Genomic DNA, 18,691 nt, shown 5'->3' with positions numbered 1-18,691 from the left:
ATAGGACAGTAGAAAGGAGCAATGGGAGAGAAAGCGAGTGGTGCAATAAGTGAGCATTAGGAAGTGAATAAAAGACGATTCAGAGTACAAAGGATGGAACTGAGTGATGAGAATTCAACTGTTAATTTATAAATCACTTGTTTGCTCAAGGTGCTATGCTAAAAAACATACAAAGAAAAAAGAAGAAATGGGAACAAAAAACAAACAGAATCAAAAATAAAGAGGAAAGACAAAGAGACAAGTAAAACAGGAAAGTCTACAGAACCCTTTTGAATGCAGAGTTGTACAAGATCAAGGGGAAGGTTATTCCATAGCTTGGGGCCTGCGTGATACAACAGGCACTCAATCACAGAGACTAGTCTAAATATAGGCACCCTAAGAAGGAGTATGGAGCTGTTGCACTGGTGTGGGAAGCAAGTATGATAACAGGATGAAATGGAAAAAATGAAGTAATGAGTGATGGTAGGCTAATGTACTTGACAGATAAATTAAGTAGGGAAGATGGAAAGCATGAGGAAGGTGAAATTGGATGACAACTGATGAGAAAAGAAAGAATGGGTGTGAGATATGCTAGAAAAGCAGGTTGGTGGGATGAGAGCGCAGGACAAGAAGTTTAAGGTTAAAAGGGGCATGCAAAACCAAAAAGGCAGACAAAAAGAATAAGCATAAAGTAGAAAATGGGGAGAAAATCAATAAAGGGAAAGCATGAGTACTACTTGTAGGTAAGTGCGAAGTGTCACGACATTAGGGCAAGCCAGGTGTCACTTATAGGGAGGGGCCTGGCGGTGTACTTTAGGGAAAGCCATGGAGGCGCTTGTTAAAATGTAGGGTGGTACATTATGCCAAGTACCAGAGTACCATCTATTAAAAGAGGGTGACTTTTTTAAAAGAGGCTGAGATAGCATGCTTTGGTAGAGACGAAACTGCACATACCAGAAGAGGCCTGTGTTAGAAGCTAGGTAAACATTAGCTGAGAAAGGCCCAGGCAACACTAGTTGAGAGAGACCATGGGAAACCTGATTGAAAGTGGGCAGGGCAACTGCGGCTGGGAGAGAGACAAGAGCAACCGCGTTTGAGAAAAATGCCAGAGCATTATTGGATGAGAGAAACCAGTACAAAGTTGGATGAGAGAGGCCAGGGCAGCACTGGTTTTGAGGGACCAGTATCATGAGGCTGTTGGTTGAAAGAAGACAGTGTAGAACTGCCTGATAGAGGACCGAGCCAGCGCTGGTTGAGAGAGGATAGGGTAGCGCTGGTCACTAGAGGCTAGAGCAGCGCTGGTAGTTAGAAGTCAGGCCATTAATGGCTGAAAACAGCAGCTGAGATGTGAGCACAAAAAGAGGCTGAGAGGGGCCAGGACAACAGCAGCTGAGAGACGTAAGGACAACAGCGGTGAAGAGAGGTCATGACAACAGTGGTGGGACAGAGGTCTGGGCAACAGCGGCTGAGAGTGCCTGGGTCAACAGCAGCTGAGAGTGCCTGGGTCAACAGCGGCTGAGAGTGCCTGGGTCAACAGCGGCTGAGAGTGCCTGGGTCAACAGCGGCTGAGAGTGCCTGGGTCAACAGCGGCTGAGAGTGCCTGGGTCAACAGCAGATGAGAGGCCTGGGTCAACAGCAGATGAGAGAGGCCTGGGCAACAGCAGATGAGAGAGGCCTGGGCAACAGCAGATGAGAGAGGCCGGGGCAACAGCAGATGAGGGAGGCCGGGGCAACAGCAGATGAGGGAGGCTGGGGCAACAGCAGATGAGAGAGGCTGGGGCAACAGCAGATGAGAGAGGCTGGGGCAACAGCAGATGAGAGAGGCTGGGGCAACAGCAGCTGAGAGAGGCTGGGGCAACAGCAGCTGAGTGAGGCTGGGGCAACAGCAGCTGAGTGAGGCTGGGGCAACAGAATCTGAGAAAAGCCGGGGCAACAGCAGCTGAGAGAGGTCAGGGTAGCAGCGGCTGAGAGAGGCCGGTGCAACAGCGGCTGAGAGCAGACAGCAACAGTGGATGACAGCAGACAGGGCAACAGTGGCTGAAACAGGACAAGAGCGGATGTGAGAGGCCAGGGCAATAGAGGCTGAGAGAGGTCAGAAACAGGCTAGGCCAACACTTGTTGGCAGACAAGAGATGGAGTGTGTTCAGCGTGACCAAATGGTAACAATATTTAGATACCAAGGTAAAAGGAGATGGAAGATCTCAAGATGAATTGGTTTACGAGTGCAACACAAAAGAATGATGAACGGAGCGTTTAAACTTTTCAAACATTCACCTCCAGTCACAGATCTGGGTTTAATCCATCGTTCTTTTGCTCACCATGCTATCCCAGTTTGGACCCAGCTATACACAAATCAGTCTTGTCTCTGTTCCCCATGGGAACAGTCCAGCCCGATCTGCCATGCCAGGTCCTTCTTGGACCGGAAAAAAGCACAAGTGGCCAGTCTTGCCCATATTAGGACAGGTCAGTAAACATTGTAGAAGAGCATGAGAATATGCTCAGGTTGAGATCTATCATTCAAAAAGCAAAGTGTCATAACACTTCATTGTACCCGTCCATTTTGCACTGTCTTTCCACACAACAGCTCTGTTTTTCATGGAATTCAGCATTTCTCACATCAGGGGAGGAGGAAAAAGGTCAACAGTCTCTTATGATAAGTGAGGTGACAGAAGATATCTTGCATGTGTTGAATTAATCTAAGTTGCAGACCAGCAAAAGGGTAGAGGTAGGCAGATGTACCAGTCTTAATGAGCCAGTAGTTATTGTTCTATTCAGAATTAAAAGAACACATTGTGTCCAGGAAGCAGCTGTTTCAGTATTTCAAAACCCTCCCCAGTACCACTAAGAAAAAAAATAGAATGTGAAAATGTATTCTAGGTTAAGAAAGACAATTAGGGTAAAACAAGCTAACTGTTGACTGGCTCGTGGAAGAAAGCAAATGTTGTGATTGATAGCTAATTATAAAGATTAAAGATGCAGCTAGTTACGATGTGAGAACTTTCAGCTTGGTGAACCAACTCTGCTATGAAAAGTTGAGGGTTCTTTGGATTTCAGAAACAACAATCTCATAACAACTGCAGCAAATGTAAATATGTATGGATTTTTGACTACTTTGTGTATTAACATTTTTAATTTAAATCAGGTCATTCTTAAACTGCTTCATGCTCTTGCTGCAGATTCAAAAGCATGGGTACTCCAAGCACTTAGTTCTGCTAAGTATAGTGCACACACACAAACAACTGAGAAACTTTCTTACGAGTTCAGAGATTCACTAACACCTGTAGCCAGAAAACAGTTAACCAGGTCCGTATTGTCCTCAATATTAGGATGGACCCCTTTACCGCAGAAGGCATCCTTTGAACCAAAAGAAATTGCCATTCTCAGCGTGTCCACAAAGGAAACAATCCTATCAAGAGACACACTGAAAAGATAATGAAACATTCCTGCAGGCTCTCTCAAACTCTTGCCTATTTTTCTCCCCAAGGTGCTAGCTCAGTGGATTCAGGGAAGAAGCTTCACCATCATTCAAGTATTTCTTGGGGCAGGAGGCTCTTAAATACAGTAGATATAAATATTCTGGTGCAGGGCATCAACATTGACTATCCATGATTTATTTGGCAAGAAAACAGTTCTCTAGGTTTCTTGGGCTGAATGGATCGGCATTAAGAACACCAGCCCTCAAGGACAAAATGCTCACTCACTGCCAAAGTAATTAGGATTCAAGTATATCGCACAGCAATGATGGCGATGATACTGAAAGCTACATCATGTTCATAGTCAGCACAACTAGTGGGTTCTATGCCATAAAATACTGTTGAGAAGGAGAACAAGAGCAGGAAGAGGTAGGGAAAGCCATAAAACATTTTAAGAGGTGTGGGAAAATACCTGACATGACAGAATGAGGAAAAGGGACCCTTCCAGGCACCTTTTCGCTGGGGCGGGTGGTGTGTGAGGAACTCCTACGTGTAATTTCAGCCTTGGTAAAATTAATTTGTCAAAGACAGTTAATAAATTTAGGACCGGGGACAGAAAAACAGGTTTAACTGACACCATCTCCATTGCTTTGAATCTTGTCTTCGAATACAGCTGCAATATTATCGTCAGGTAGCAGGGTGTATAGGAATCTTTAAGAACCATCCTCACAAGACATCTGGCCATCCCATTAGGAGCAGTAATGTAAGAAGCCTTTACTTAAAGATGAGAAAACAATTTCTCCTGGCTGAAAACGGCTAAGTGATAACACCTTTTGGCTCCAAAGGGAGGAAATACTAAGGAATGTAAAATAAAACCATTTATGAGGAAAAAGCATTTGAAAGTTAAATATGTACTTTTAAAATGCAAACTGTTTCTACGTACTGCTCTGAAAGAGTGATTAAAAGAAGTGAAATAAAATGGTTCCCAAAGTATCAAGCTCTCTCACATGAAGTAAACATTGTTCGCTCTGTAATCACCTTTGAGGAAAACTGCAGCAATTGACACTTTGTCCCTCTACTTTCTGGTTCAAAGCGGTTTGAAATATTGGCAGCTGGGGAACACTCCATAGAAGAAAACGTTTCATTTTCATTTGCTGAAGCTTGGACATATACAGTAGAATCTGCGTGGCCTGTTGCTTTCTGAACCCAGAAACTGTGGGTCTGAGTAAAAATAATCTGGACAGAGTATATCAAGCCTTACTGGAATTGGGGGTTAACCATTTTTCTGGTTTGCCTCAACAATTAAATATTCACTCACTAGGAGTGATCAGAGAAGCAATTCTCTCATGGTAGAAAGCAGGGAATTAAAATTAAAAGGTAAAACCCTTATTAAGCAAATGTCTAAAGATGTAAAACTCGTGCATTACAGCTTTCAATAGATCAGGTTGAATGAATCTGTAAAAGCTCACCATTGACTGTCAACATCTAGATACCCTGCCCCTACAACCAAGGATGAGAAGGCGGTGGGATGGTGGGTGTGGGTATAAAATGGCTCATGTATTTGTGACATCAAGTCAAAAGAATCCATTGACCATACACTGCCTACCTTTCCTTGGTCTACTCTTTCTCTGTGCAAATGAATCATTCATTTTAGGTGTGTAAATTGTCAGTCTATAGACACACTTAATCTGAGGCTTCAGGGCTTTTTAAATGAAGTGTCAAAATATTTAGTACAGGCTTTAAATCTGATTTCATCAAAATAAATGTCATAAGAACTTGCATTTCACTGCAATTCCCACTATACAGAATTCGACTGACTGTAATGATATTTGTATACTTATGGTTTAAAAAAAATCTGATAAGGTGTATTTTAATAATTATATTATGTTAAATGTTTGCCCTGCTTTATTTTTAATGAGGCTGTCATGCTGTAATTAGACTTGTTAACCTTCGTTCTGATGGATATGTACTCCCACACATATTCTACATCTGAATCCTTCAAAAGAACTAAAATGGATTTGGTAAATTTTATATAAGTGTAGTCCCCGTTCAGGGTTCTTGTCTTTAATACTTCTTCTCAGAGGGCTCGTCCACCTAGCACACATTTTTAGAGTGCATGTTCACCAGTGCATCTTCAGTCATATATCTGCAAAACTACACTAGAAGTAGCATACCGAATTTTGTTGTAAGGCCCCATAAGAGTTGGTAATGTTGGTTTTGGAAACGTTTTCAGTACCCAAAGAGGAATTTCAACAGTCTAGAGCAGCAAAGTAATAAATGAAAATATGAAATAAAAGTTCTATTTAACATGTTAACGTGATGAAACAGTATTGAGGGATATGTGAGAGATTGTACATCCATCAGAGGAAAGTAACTTGCTATTATGACAGATAATTCTTCCTGCAGATTTTGAACGTGAACTAGATCCAAAACAGCCTCATTTTGTAAGCTAATTCAGAAAAGCACCTTTTTTCCACTGCCTAGTTCTTTATATCAAAATCTGATGTGATGGGGCAAAAAAAGAGCATAATAACATTCAGAGCTATATACATTTCAAGTCTTGAACTACCAGTTACGAGCCCTCTGTCGCCTTAAACTTTGCACAGCGAGTAGACGCCAACTCTAATGATGGATACATGTGTCAAAATGAGCATGCTTATCTGAAAAAGTGGTGGCTGGAGAAAAACAGCATTTTTTTGAGCATATATAGAAATTGTTGATTTTTTCCAGTATTTCCGGTATCACAGACATGATCTCTGGTATGCCATTAAATAGGTATTACCTGGAGCAGAGTCTTGGAATGTATTTGGGCATACATTTCAAGCACTGTTTTTACAGGATAAATATTCTGTCCCATCAACAATGCTATTTCTCAATAAATACCAAGTAGTTACCGATTCAGTAATTCTGATTTGACTTACTAGTGGTCAGGTTTTTAGGTTAACTTTACATTGACATAATTTACCATTTTTAAAATCCAACAATTGCGACTTCATTAAAGATAGTGCTTAGATAAAGCACTATCACTTCAAGAAAACTACATTTTACAAAAGGTTTTTTTTAACCGATAGTTCAAGACTTCAAAAAATAGGCTCAACTGCTTTTTCAAATTTTAAACAGTATTTCTTTTTTATTAATCATTTTCTTCTGTGTTTAATATTTAGACTGCTACGATAACCGGGGGTGTTCCTTAAACTATGAATATTAATCAATTACCTGGACTATTCCTTAAGAAGCATGATTACTTAGTAATGTACTGATTGCTGTTTTTGAACAGATATTCAACTTCTTTTTTAAGTTCAGTTGACTGATTTTTTTAAATTAAAAAAAAATCTTAAGCATCTAAGGGTTGCAAAAGCTACACCTGCTGGTTGTTTATAATAAGTTGACATGGACAGCACCTGAAAATCCTATTGACTACCATCGGGGAATGCTGTCTTAATTCTACTGAGTGGGCTAGACCATCCACATGGTTCTATGCAGTGTGCAGGGATTATTTTGCAGAGTAAACTCTACCCAACAATAGTATTTAAAGTCTCCCTCATCTGTTACTGCAGATCAGACTCTGCAAGCAATGGCAATTCCCACTGGACATGAGCATATTTTGCAAGAAACTATACTAATAAGCAAAAAACACGAAGTTACTTACCTTGAAGTAATGTTCTTTGTGGTAGAGGCTCTAAGTAACCGCAGATTCCTCACTTTTAAATATTTCCCCAGGATTTCAACTGGACCTCGAAACTTTTGAGAGGTACCTCTATGCTGCAAGGTAGCGCTGTGCGGCTCCCCACTAAGGTTACGAAGAACATAAAAAGACCAAACCAGTTGTATTCCAGATCAAGTAGTATCTACGATACAATGAATATTTTGATTTTTTAAAATAATTTGTTGAAATACTAGAGATCCAATATCATCCTCAGACCTAGGAGCAATTGGAATAACACACTTTTTAATAGATTTTCTCCATCAGTCCTTTGGTTAAAAACGAAAACTGATTTTTATCAGGATATTTGTGGGAGTTGAGGGGAGAATGGGAGGGTAGAATGAATTATAGGATGTAATCACTGAGCAATGGGGGAGACATAAACCCACTAGCTAATATGCAGGAACCACTGGTCTAAGATGATGCGACTCCAAAGATGCAGAAATGATGTCAACTGGCCACCAACATGGGCAGTTTTGGACCTCCACCCACTGTAAAATGTAAAGGGAGATAGGCCAGAGGTTTTCCTAAAAAAAAGAACGGCTCTATGGAAGAGGCTGAGTTCTTCAGAAAAGGGAAGAAGTTGGAGCGACTCAACAGGAGAGGACAACTTTATCTTGGAAGAGTAGCTCATTTTTTTTTTTTACTTATCCTCTACTGGTGGACCTTTCTCTGGAAACTCTTTTTACAAGCGGGGAATACAAAGGAATGTGATTTCTTTTTCTGGCATGCCGCGGCCACAAACAAATTTGCTTCCTTTTTCCTAATAGCTTTGTTGTGCATCTGAGTGTACTTGTTCAGTGGTATGAGGGTCGAGACTGACATTTGGTGGCAGTAGACAAGAGGAGTTGTGGCCAAGGCGGCCGGATGGGGCCTCCCCTTACAGTACCTGACTGAAGTGACCGAGGGCCCGGGCCGAGAGAGACAAGTGCAGACCGGGACTGAAATTACCTAGGTGCCTGCTGACTGTTACCATTTTGAGGCCAGCCACTGCTGCGGGCCGCTCTGCCACACGCAGGCCGAAGGGCAGAGACCAGCTGCTGGAGCCCTGGAGAAGAATGCAGACAAGAGCCTGCCGGTCCCGCAATCTCGAAGGGCAGGGAGCAAAAGCACACAGACAGCTTGAATGCAGGCCTGTGAGTTACACGCTACGGGGACTTTGAAGGTCAAGGGCCCAGTTGGCAGGGACTGTGAGAGGAGGTGGAGAGGCCTGCAGACTGTGTCAGAGGAGAGGCTCTGAAGGTGGTGATGGGAATGCAGCACCCCCCCACCCCCATTGCTGATTTCTCCCCCTTCTGCTAAGCTGGGGGGACTGTGACATGGCACATGCCTGGAGATTGCTGGATGTGGTGGGGACCCCGGCAACAAGACCTGGAGAAGCATTTGGGGCACTGATACGCGGGACTCAAGCCATTACTCCCACCAGACCCAAACGCCACAGCAAGATTAAGGAGCTCCTCCAGGGCTCTACCTGTAAATGCAAAGGAGGTGGTGCAAAGATTCCGAAACCAGCCCTGGGACAATGTCAAAACCTGGCCGAAGACACAGCCAAGTGCTACAACAAACTCCCTTAGCTTCTTGACCCAGATGTTTGCTGACCTCATGAAAGAAATGGGCAGCGAAGAAGGACTTAAAACAGAGTCTTTTCAGAGGTCAATACTCTGGAATCGGCCAAATACAAGCGAAGCTTAGATCTTGAGGAATACAGAGCCTGCCTGATTTCCACAGAGGACCAGATGATCCAATTGCAGAAAAAACAAGAGGACTTGGAGACAGGTTCCGGAGTGCCAATCTCTGTATTTACAGGACCCGGCAAGGCAAAGAAGGCAACACCATTAAACCATATATTCAAAGCCTCACAAACCATACATTCAAAGCCTCATAAAAATGCTCCTGAAGGGGCATGGGCCGGATCTCTTCCATTTTGATGGCACTCACAGAGAAGGCCCTCTAACCCAATTCACACGATCTGGCAGGAACATTCTTGTATGCTTCCACTATTATACAGACAAGGAGGCCCTGCTGGGGGTGGCTAGGAGTGCTGCCCTCCATGAGGTACAATTGGGATTGTACCTCATGGAGGCCACCCCTCAGGATGTGTCCACAATCAGGCTGGCTAGGCGACAAGCCACGACCCTGCTCCACAGTCCAGTGGCACTGGGGTGAAGCGAGAAGCCCCAGTCTAGATGTATCCATGCTGACACTTCATGTACACGTAGACACATAAAACGTTTGAGGACACAAACACTATCAAAAAAAGAAAGCTATACTGCAGGAACTTAGTGACCCCCCCATGAGCATAGCCTTACTCCAGAAAACACACCTTTTCCGTTGCGACTGGGGGTGGATGCAGACTAAGCTCTTTTTGTTTCAATACTATTCATCCAGGAAGAAAAAGACAGGAGGAGTGGGAATATTGGTTCACTCACACTGTCCTATAGTGGTGGGGTCTGCCCGCTGCCTCTTGACAGGACAATCGGTGGCCCTGACAGGTACGGTCTGAGTTTTCCTCCCTGATGGTGGCCTCAGTGTACTGTCCTAACAATGGACAGGAACGACTCATCAATGACACCATTCGCACACTGTCGGTATGGGCCCCAGCACCAATCATCATGGTGGGTGGATTTTAACCTAGTCTGGGTTCCCCGGGTGCACACAGATGGCACAAGCCGTGGGGCGATGGTGGCACTGTCCCGGCTAGTATGTCAGTCTGATAGACACGCAGCAGCAGAGGCAAGCCCTGGTGAGAGATTACTCTCTCTTTTCTGGGGTGCACAAGAAGACATATGCACAACTGGACTATCGCTTGTTGAACAAATGATTGCTTCCTAGCCTGACTGAAGCAGAACAGGAACCAATGACCTTGTGGTTTTTCAGTCAGGACTGCTGAGGTCTACAGGCTCCTGCAGTCTTCAAGACTCCTTTCTTCCTGACCAAATCACAGTGAATAACATCAATGACTGCATTATGGAATGAAAGAAGCTGAATGATACAGCGGACACAATGGATGCAAAACCAAGAGAGATGCACTGAAAGCAGTGGTCTGGGGACATCTTATATAGAGGCATACAGAATAAAAAAATTACAGGAGGAGTCGTTATCAGCTCCTGACAGAACTGAGGTGAACACAAACACACTCATTCCCAGAAGGTCTGGAGTAAAGTCCTAATGACCCAGGGTCAGCTGCCCTGACGGCCTCTTTCTATAAATGTTTTGCGCCTCTGCTGCTTCTAGATAAAGTGTACCTGGAAATTATACAGATGGGACAGGTCACCTCTTCTGTTATGGAATCAAAGCTATCTCCTACCTTAAAGCTGGGCAAGCACCCCATCAGTGTATCGCTTACCGCCTGATATCTCTCCTGAATATCAATGTGAAAATCTTCATCATAATCAACTGCCTACACTTACAGTCAGTGATGGAGGACCTTATCCACCTGGGGCTTATCCTGAGGCAACAAATTAGTGTTAACGCTAAAACAGCGCTACTTTTAATAGGCATAGATAAGTTAGGGGCCAAGCAGGATCCTAGACTCTCTGGATGCGGAGAAAGTCTGAACCCGATGGACTAGGATTTTTTGGGCAACGATACCCACCGCTTGGGCTTCCGGGCCTCCTTTAGCAGATGTCTACTAGCTGGATATGGATGCCCCCAGGTGTGCACTCAAATGAACGGGTTGCTGTCATGGCACATCACAGGGCTGCCCACTATTGCTGCTTCATTTTGTTGCAACATTGGAACCTCTGGTAAAGAAGATTAGGCTGCACGTCCAGTTCCAGGAGATTAGATTTGGGACACAGAATGTTAACTTGAGGTTGTTCACAGATGACATTCTGGTGTCCCTTATGGACCCCAGCCGCGATGGCACTCCCTGATTATCAGGCAGTATCAAGGATTAAAATCAATCTCACTAAATTGAAAATCCACAACATATTGGTAATTACGTTCCTCATGGGACAGCTGCAGTGCTCCACCCCGATAAGATGGACTATCTCATATATGAAATACCTGGGTATCACTCTGGCACCCACATTGAGCCAGATGAAAGACATCCATCTCCAGAGATCGAAAAGATCTGTGAAAGTGGGTCTCAATAGCTTGAAACACAAATCACTATCGCTCCTGGGCTGGATAGCAAAGCTCAAAATGTTGATCCTTCCCAGGATTATCTACCTGTTTTGAACCTTGGTACTCTAAATTCCCATAGAGCCATAGACTACATCACAGCCTTGCAGGAGGCCTGACAGACTAATATTTGGCAGGCCAAGAAAGCAAGAGCGATGGGACATCAGAGTTTCCTCCAACACCGGGACGGTGGCCTGGGAGCCCCCAATCTTGCCTATCACGTGGTCTCCCACCTCTGTTACATCTACCACTGGAAACACAGAGAGGCTGCAAAGGAGAGTGTATGGTTAACCATACAATGACGGCACACCCATTGTGGAAGATGCCATGGAGCAGGGGGACCCAGAGAACCCAGACACTTTATAAATCTCCAGTAACAAAGGCGACATAGGAGAGTTGGGATAGATGGGTGGTACACAATGGGCTGTCATCCTTTCCCTCACCGTTCACTTCCTTATGGAGGAACAGAGACTTTACCCTAGGAAATAGTAGGGAGCCCTATCCCTTTGGGAGTACTATGGGATCATTGAGGGGGAGAGATACCGATAGTGGGAGATACGTCATTGGTTCCTCCACCCAGATTTCAAGCAGCGGACGACTAGACCACTCATGTCTTTCAAAAAATACCTAATCACAGCTCCCAGTGATGCTCATGCGGTTTCCTAAATATACTGTATGCTAAACACACAACCCCACACCACCAACACTCACCTTCCAAAATCGTAGAAAAGGGAAAGGGAATTAAATATCACCTTACACACACACCAGTGGTAGGAGGTACCTCAATGTGCCACTCGAGGGCCAACATACCCGGCAGGAGAGAGGCAATACTCAAACATCGCTACTGATGACATTACAACCCACAATGACGAGCTCGGATGAAGGAGGCGAGAAGCACAGGGAGCTGGAGAGGCTACAATGAGGATGGGACACTCACTCAAAATATATGATGCTGCCCAAAGCTTGGGCCTTTTTGGGGGACAGTCTTGTTGACCATCCGCCAGATCATGGACTCGGAGCTGGCTCAATGCTTGACGACTATGCTGCTGGGCCGACCTGATGACAATAGCTACTCGCTGGGAGGCAGAAAGGGGCGTCTCCTCATACCCCTTCTATTACTGGCTGCGAAACAGAAGATATTGTCAATATGGGGACAAGATATGATACCCTTGGAGAAAAAATGGATAGAATGCTTGAAGTGACTAGTGGGGATGGAGAAACTAGCTGAAAGGCCAAAGGGGGATGGAAGGACTTTAGCAAACAATGGGGGGCCCGGCTGAACTACTTCCAGTCAGACTTTTGAGAACTTACTGGCCCAGAACAATTACGGGTCTTATGTATTCTGGATCACTCGAAGCTTGATGACTACTATGAATTATTGTGAATTCTGAAAGACCACCAAGGGCCATGCTAGGGCTTAGTGTCACCCTGGAAGCTGTCGACATGTACAACATGGAAGGGGGCAGAGGAGAGTGTTGGGGGGCCGTATCGGATGAAGTGGGGGTGGTTAGGGTGAGTTTTGGTGGTTGGTTCAGGGCTATAAGTTTGAAAACAAAATAAAACGTATGCAACCTATAATAAAAAAGGAACTGTTGTCAGGGCTGTCTGAGGAGCTAGCAACTGCATGGTCCGACTGTGTCACAACTGGTGAGGAAGAGCAAATATGTGAGCTGTGGTGGCAACGCTAACTCTTGTAACCAAGCTATTGCTGGGGAAAGCTTTTTTTCCCCAGAGACAGTTTATAGCCTGGAAAAAACATTCAAAGATGAGCAACTTGTGTAAGAAATATTCACCAGAATTAAATTACAGGTCACATTCCCTTCTGATCATCAGATTCTCTCAGATAAACAGAGAAGACATTAAAACAGCCAGCCATGCAATACTGATCTATCACTAGCGAGACAGAGCAAAGGATGAGTAGGTGAAACAGAGGCACATTACCCTCGCAGTGGTAAGTGAACTATAAGTCATTATATTTAAGATAAAAAAGGAACTTTTGGCAAACATAAATGACACAATATCATTTTCAATTAACGAATTTCATTATAGACTGTGACTATAGATGTGTGCCCACGAGTCAGTCCTTTTAAGGGAAATCACTGAAAATCACCTGGGATAAGCATACCTCTAGATTATGGCACATTACACATTTTTTTTTAAATAAATTTGCAGTGAGTCACTCATTTATGCTCACCATGTGTAATTCTACTGATGCAACAACTTTGCATCAGATTGCATGCCACTATATTTTTTTTAATAATTTTTATTCGTGTATGTGTTCTATAGCACATTAACAGTGAGTTGTGCAATGATATGCATGTTGCGTGTTACAGGTGACTCATTGTAGGAAAATGGCCCTTGTTGCAGTTGCCCCCCCACTTTTTGCCTGATATTGATGCTGACGTGACAGAGTGCGCTGGGACCCGGCTAACCAGGCCCCAGCACCAGTGTTCTTTCACTAAAAAAAAAGTACCATTGGTTTCGCAATTGGCACACCCCAGGCATACAGATAAGTCCCTTGCAAAAGGCACAAGTGGTACCAGGGGCCCTGTGAACAGGTAAGGTCCCTAAGGGCTGCAGCATGTGTTGTGCCACCCTAAGGGTCCCCTCACCTAACACATGCACACTGCCATTGCAGATTGTGTGTGTTGGTGGGGAGAAAAAGGCAAAGTCAACATGGCATCCCCCTCAGGGTGCCATGCACACAATACACTGCCTGTGGAATAGGTAAGTCACCCCTCTAGTAGGCCTTAAAACCCTAAGGCAGGGTGCACTATACCACAGGTAAGGGCATAGCTGCATGTGCAACATGCCCCTACAGTGTCTAAGTCCATTCTTACACATTGTAAGTACAGTGTGGCCATATTAAGTATAAAGTCTGGGAGTCTGTCAAAATGAACTCCACAGTTCCATAACGGCTACACTGAATCCTGGGAAGTTTGGTATCAAACTTCTCAGAAAACAAAACCCACACTGATGCCAGTGTTGGATTTATTTAAAACAAATGCACACAGAGGACAATTAAAGATGCCACCTGGATTTTGCCCAATTCTCTAGTCTAGGACTGACTGGTCTGTGCCAGCCTGCCACTAGCAGGCGAGTTTCTGACCCCCCCCCTGGGGTGAGAGCCTTTGTGCTCTCTGAGGCCAGAAACAAAGCCTGCGCTGGGTGGAGGTGCTTCACACCTCCCCCCTGCAGGAACTGTCACACCTCGTGGTGAGACTCAAAGGCTCAGGCTTCGTGTTACAATGGCCCAGGGCACTCCAGCTAGTGGAGATGCCCAGCCCCCGGACAAAGCCCCACTTTTGGCGGCAAGTCCAGAGGGATAGTTATGAAAAACAAGGAGGAGTCACCACCTCAGCCAGGACCACCCCTATGGTGTCCAGAGTTAAAGAGTCCCCCTCCTTGCAGAATCCTCCATCTTGGTTTGGAGGATCAGGGCCAATAGGCTCCCCTCCCCAAAAGGAGTTAGCACAAGAAGGGTGTAGCCACCCTCAAGAGACAGTAGCCATGTGCTACTGCCCTCTGACCCCTGAAATGCAACTAAATCTTGTATTTAAGGGCCCCCTGAACAAAGCTAGTCAGATTCCTGACAACCTCACAAGGAGGAGGACTGCTTAGCGGAAACCCTAGCAGAGAAGGAAAGGAGACAACAACTGATTTGGCCCCAGCCTACCGGCCTGTGTCCTGCTACAAAGAACCTGCAGAAGAAAAGTGATGCGTCCTGCAGGTCTAGCGGCCTCTGAAATACCTCCAGAGGACTGCCTGCATCACAAGAGTACCAAGAACTCCCGTGGACAGCGGCCCTGTCCAAAGAAGAACAGAAGAAGAAACCTCTTCTGAAGGACTCCCACCTCACTCCAGAAGCGTAAGTTCTAACCACTCTGCACCCGATGCCCAAAACCCGAGTTCAGGTGGCCCAGCCGACCAGAGAGAACCCCCAGGCTACGGTGACCAAGTGCCCACCCTGGGTTGACCTCTCCACCCCTCCTGCAGAGGGAATCCCGGTACCCCCCTGACCGCGACTGACCTGGGCAAAGATATCCAACGCCAAAGGACCCACTGCACCCGCAGCCCCCAGGCCTTGGAGAAATCGACACCCAGTGCAGCAACGATCAACAGGAGGCCCTCTTCCCTGTCCGACTGGTGGTGTGCCCGAGACACCCCCCTGGACCTCGCCTGTAGCACCTGAGTGACCCCCGGGGTCCCCTCTTAGAGTTTCATTGGAAACCCAACGCCCTGTTTGCACCCTGCACCCGGCTGCCCCAATGCCACTGAGGGTGTCTAATTGGGGCCCCTCCAGTGCTCCTCTAATCCCCCATGGTCTGCCCTCCGAGCCGCAGGTACTTACCTTCTGGCAGACCGAATTCCGAGTACCCCCTGTCTCAATAGGAGCCCACGTTAAAATTGCTCAACTTAGACCTATGCACCAGGCCGGCCCCGTGTTGCTGGTGGTGGGTGTTTGGGGTTGACTTGAGCCCCAACGGTGGACTATCTATAATCCGGAGACTGGAACTGTAAATCGTGTACTTACCTCTAAAACTGTACTTTATTTTCTTCCCCCAGGAACTGTTCTGAAAATGCAGTGTCCACTTTCAAAATAGACATTACATGTTTTCTTAAAACCTGTTTACTTCACTAAAGTGAAACAAAGTTACATTGCTGTCTATGCTAAGTATTTACCTGCAATAGTATTTACTTCTGAACTGAGTCTTGTGGTTCTAGTAATAAAGTAACAAAAAAATGTTTTTTCTATATAAACTCTTATTGGTCTGGAGTTAAGTCATTGAGAGTGTGTTCCTTCTATTGCTTGTGTGTATACAACAAATACTTAACACTACCCTCTGATAAGCCTAACTGCTCAACCACACTACCACAAACAGAGCATTATTATTGCCTCTGTCAAGCCTTTGGTGAACCCCTGGACTCTGTGCACACTATATCTCATTTTGATATAGTATATACAGAGCCAGCTTCCTACACCCATTGTGGCGGAGTATGGTTTTTGGTACACTTTTTTAATCTCTCCACTATTGTATCCCATGGCCGTGCAATGAAATACTTCCGTAGACCAGCTTAGTTCTCTCTGTTACTCCTAGATTGAAACCAATAATTTGATCCAGGTTACAATAGGCAGGGGTTAAGCTCTTCCAGAGTAACACTGCGTTTTGTTAGAAGAAGAGCCAGGTCGAGGAATCTAGGAGTGGATTTATCAAGTTTAGATGGACAAAATAAGCCCAGCAAAACATTCTTGCAAGAATTCATTAGCGTGTGGCCTGTTGCTGTTGACAGCAACTTGAGGATCCCCAACCAGTATATGAGGAGCAATAGGCAGGACTAGAGCATATGAAGCAAGTCGGCTTTCAGGAGCGTACAGTGAAGGCATGCAGCCGCGGCTCATGGATATATTTTATTAATCAAGACAGGATTAAAAAAAAGGCCTCGTTCAAAATATTAAACTTGATATAGTTAAAACTGGAGCCACGCAATACTTTGTAGGGATAGTCTAGTATCTTACCCCATTCTCGATCATGCAGCACCCTCGCCAATTCTATCTCCCAAGAAGCCTAGAAAGAAGCCCTAGATTGGTCCCCCTCTTGCAGAAAGGCTCTGTACAACCATTTTATCAATATGCTACCAGTTCCTGCTGTATTTAGTTTCCGGTATACCTTGTGTGGGGTTGGTCCAAGGTGATAGATGTGAAATAGCTTGTTAAGTGACTGCCTAATCTGTTCATAAGTGAGGAATTGACCTAGAGAAAGGCTGTAGTCAGCTACAAGCACCTGGAATCCAGCAATTTGCCATTAAAAACACAGATCCCCCAATGAGGAAGGTCTTCCACTGGGGGCTTGTTCTGAATGTAACTGTCCTGGTGCAAGTGGGAGGCCCAGCAGGGCTTTAGCGGGAGCATTAGGTGTTGCTGCTTTGGTAAGGAGGGACGAGGATAATCCGTTTGTACTAGCATAGCATCCAACTTGGTTATCTCCTCACTGTGAACTCTAATTCGATATGGCAAGAAATCGTGGCACCAGAGTAAATCCAATCTGTCAAAATAAGTGGATCAGGTCTAGCGCAGTTCATCAGTTTTTTGAGGCGATCACAAGACTAAATGTTCCAGCTTGCGAAGGGTAGATTCGAGATTTGCAACGTACCTAAAGAGGGTCTGTTTAACGCTCATAGTAGGAGGAGGATGTTCCGTTCTCCTGGAAAAAGTATCTATGTGGTCAAGGACCATCTGGTGAAAAGCCTTATTTTCTTGCCTGGACACCTTTAGTCTCCAAGTGAGAATCGAGGAAAGCAGGAGGATAGAGGATTGGAGGAGCAGTGGCATTGGACACCTTAGTGAGTAGGAAGCAAGGCATTGCGGCATGCTGCAATAAAGTTTACAAATAAACTATACATAAACATGAAAAGATTTCCAGAACAGCTCCCCAACTTATCCATTTACAAAATAGAAAAAGCCAAATGGGAAGGTGTGAACAAAACAATAATTATTTGATTTCCCAAGGGAGAAAATGCTATGGAACAAAAAAGGGGTTGTGAACACCACAAACAGAGTATCCCAACCCCACTGATAGACAAGGGTAATACCAAGAGCAGGGCAAGCAAACAATGACAAACCCAGTGTGGAAACCCAGCAGATGAAAGGCCACAAGAATAATTTTATGTAGTCAGGTGAAAGGGTTGCAGCATAATAAAGAAAGCAGTCAGTGGCATTTAACATTGCTGTGAAACCCACACCGTCACCCCCAGAGTGCCTGCAAAAGAGTGGCAACTTACAATACTGCAATGAACAAAGGCAAAATCTCTGAGAAGTCAAAAGATATTGTGGACGGATTGCACTGTAAACACCGGAGATGTTGTAGAATCGCAACCAGGTTCCTAAGACAATTGGTCATCACCAGAGGTGTTGGAGTGAGAAGAAAGCAGGTGTGGTGTCCCTCATGTAAGGTAGACATTGTGGCTACAGCCTCTTCTTGCTACCTCTAGCTCTGGCATGAGTGGGATGATATTCTTTCATCAGTGGTGATACACCCTTCAGAGAGTGGACAAAACCTGGTGCATTCGGGGAGCAGAAGGTGAAAGGCAGAGAGACTGACAGCAAGAGCCCCCTCCTCCGGCCTGCCACCAAGACAGCATCATGGTCATGCACTAATTCGGGATCAGTGCCACTATGGGCCTGGGCGGCACCCCAGGGGATGGGCACAGTGGTGGGACCCTGTGTACTCATTCAATCACAAAATGAGGAGAGAGTGTATCCGGGGCTATGTCCTTTTCAGCTAGTCCTCCAGGAAAGTTGGACCCCAAAGACAGCGTTGGGGTCCACGAGAGCTGGGCCGAAGTTACAGGAGGTTTATCCACAAGATCTGTGTTTGTCTAGGGACTTGACCATTGGACAGGGTTGGTGTAGGAGGAGTGAAAAACAGTAGGCGATCTGCAGATGCCCGCCTCATTCAAAGCTGACCAAAGG

General features: G+C 45.2%; 1 protein-coding gene across 14 annotated transcripts in view; it reads right to left on the bottom strand.

Moving 5' to 3' along the window:
- KIF1B (kinesin family member 1B) overlaps window positions 1-18,691 on the bottom strand; it is a 1,289,105-nt gene that overhangs the window by 247,227 nt on the left and 1,023,187 nt on the right. The gene's annotated exons all lie outside the window — the stretch shown is intronic.

The sequence above is a fragment of the Pleurodeles waltl genome, chromosome 6 (genome assembly GCF_031143425.1).
Source record: "Pleurodeles waltl isolate 20211129_DDA chromosome 6, aPleWal1.hap1.20221129, whole genome shotgun sequence".
NCBI classification, from domain to species: domain Eukaryota; kingdom Metazoa; phylum Chordata; class Amphibia; order Caudata; family Salamandridae; genus Pleurodeles; species Pleurodeles waltl.
This window is presented reverse-complemented; position numbering and strand designations above follow the sequence as displayed.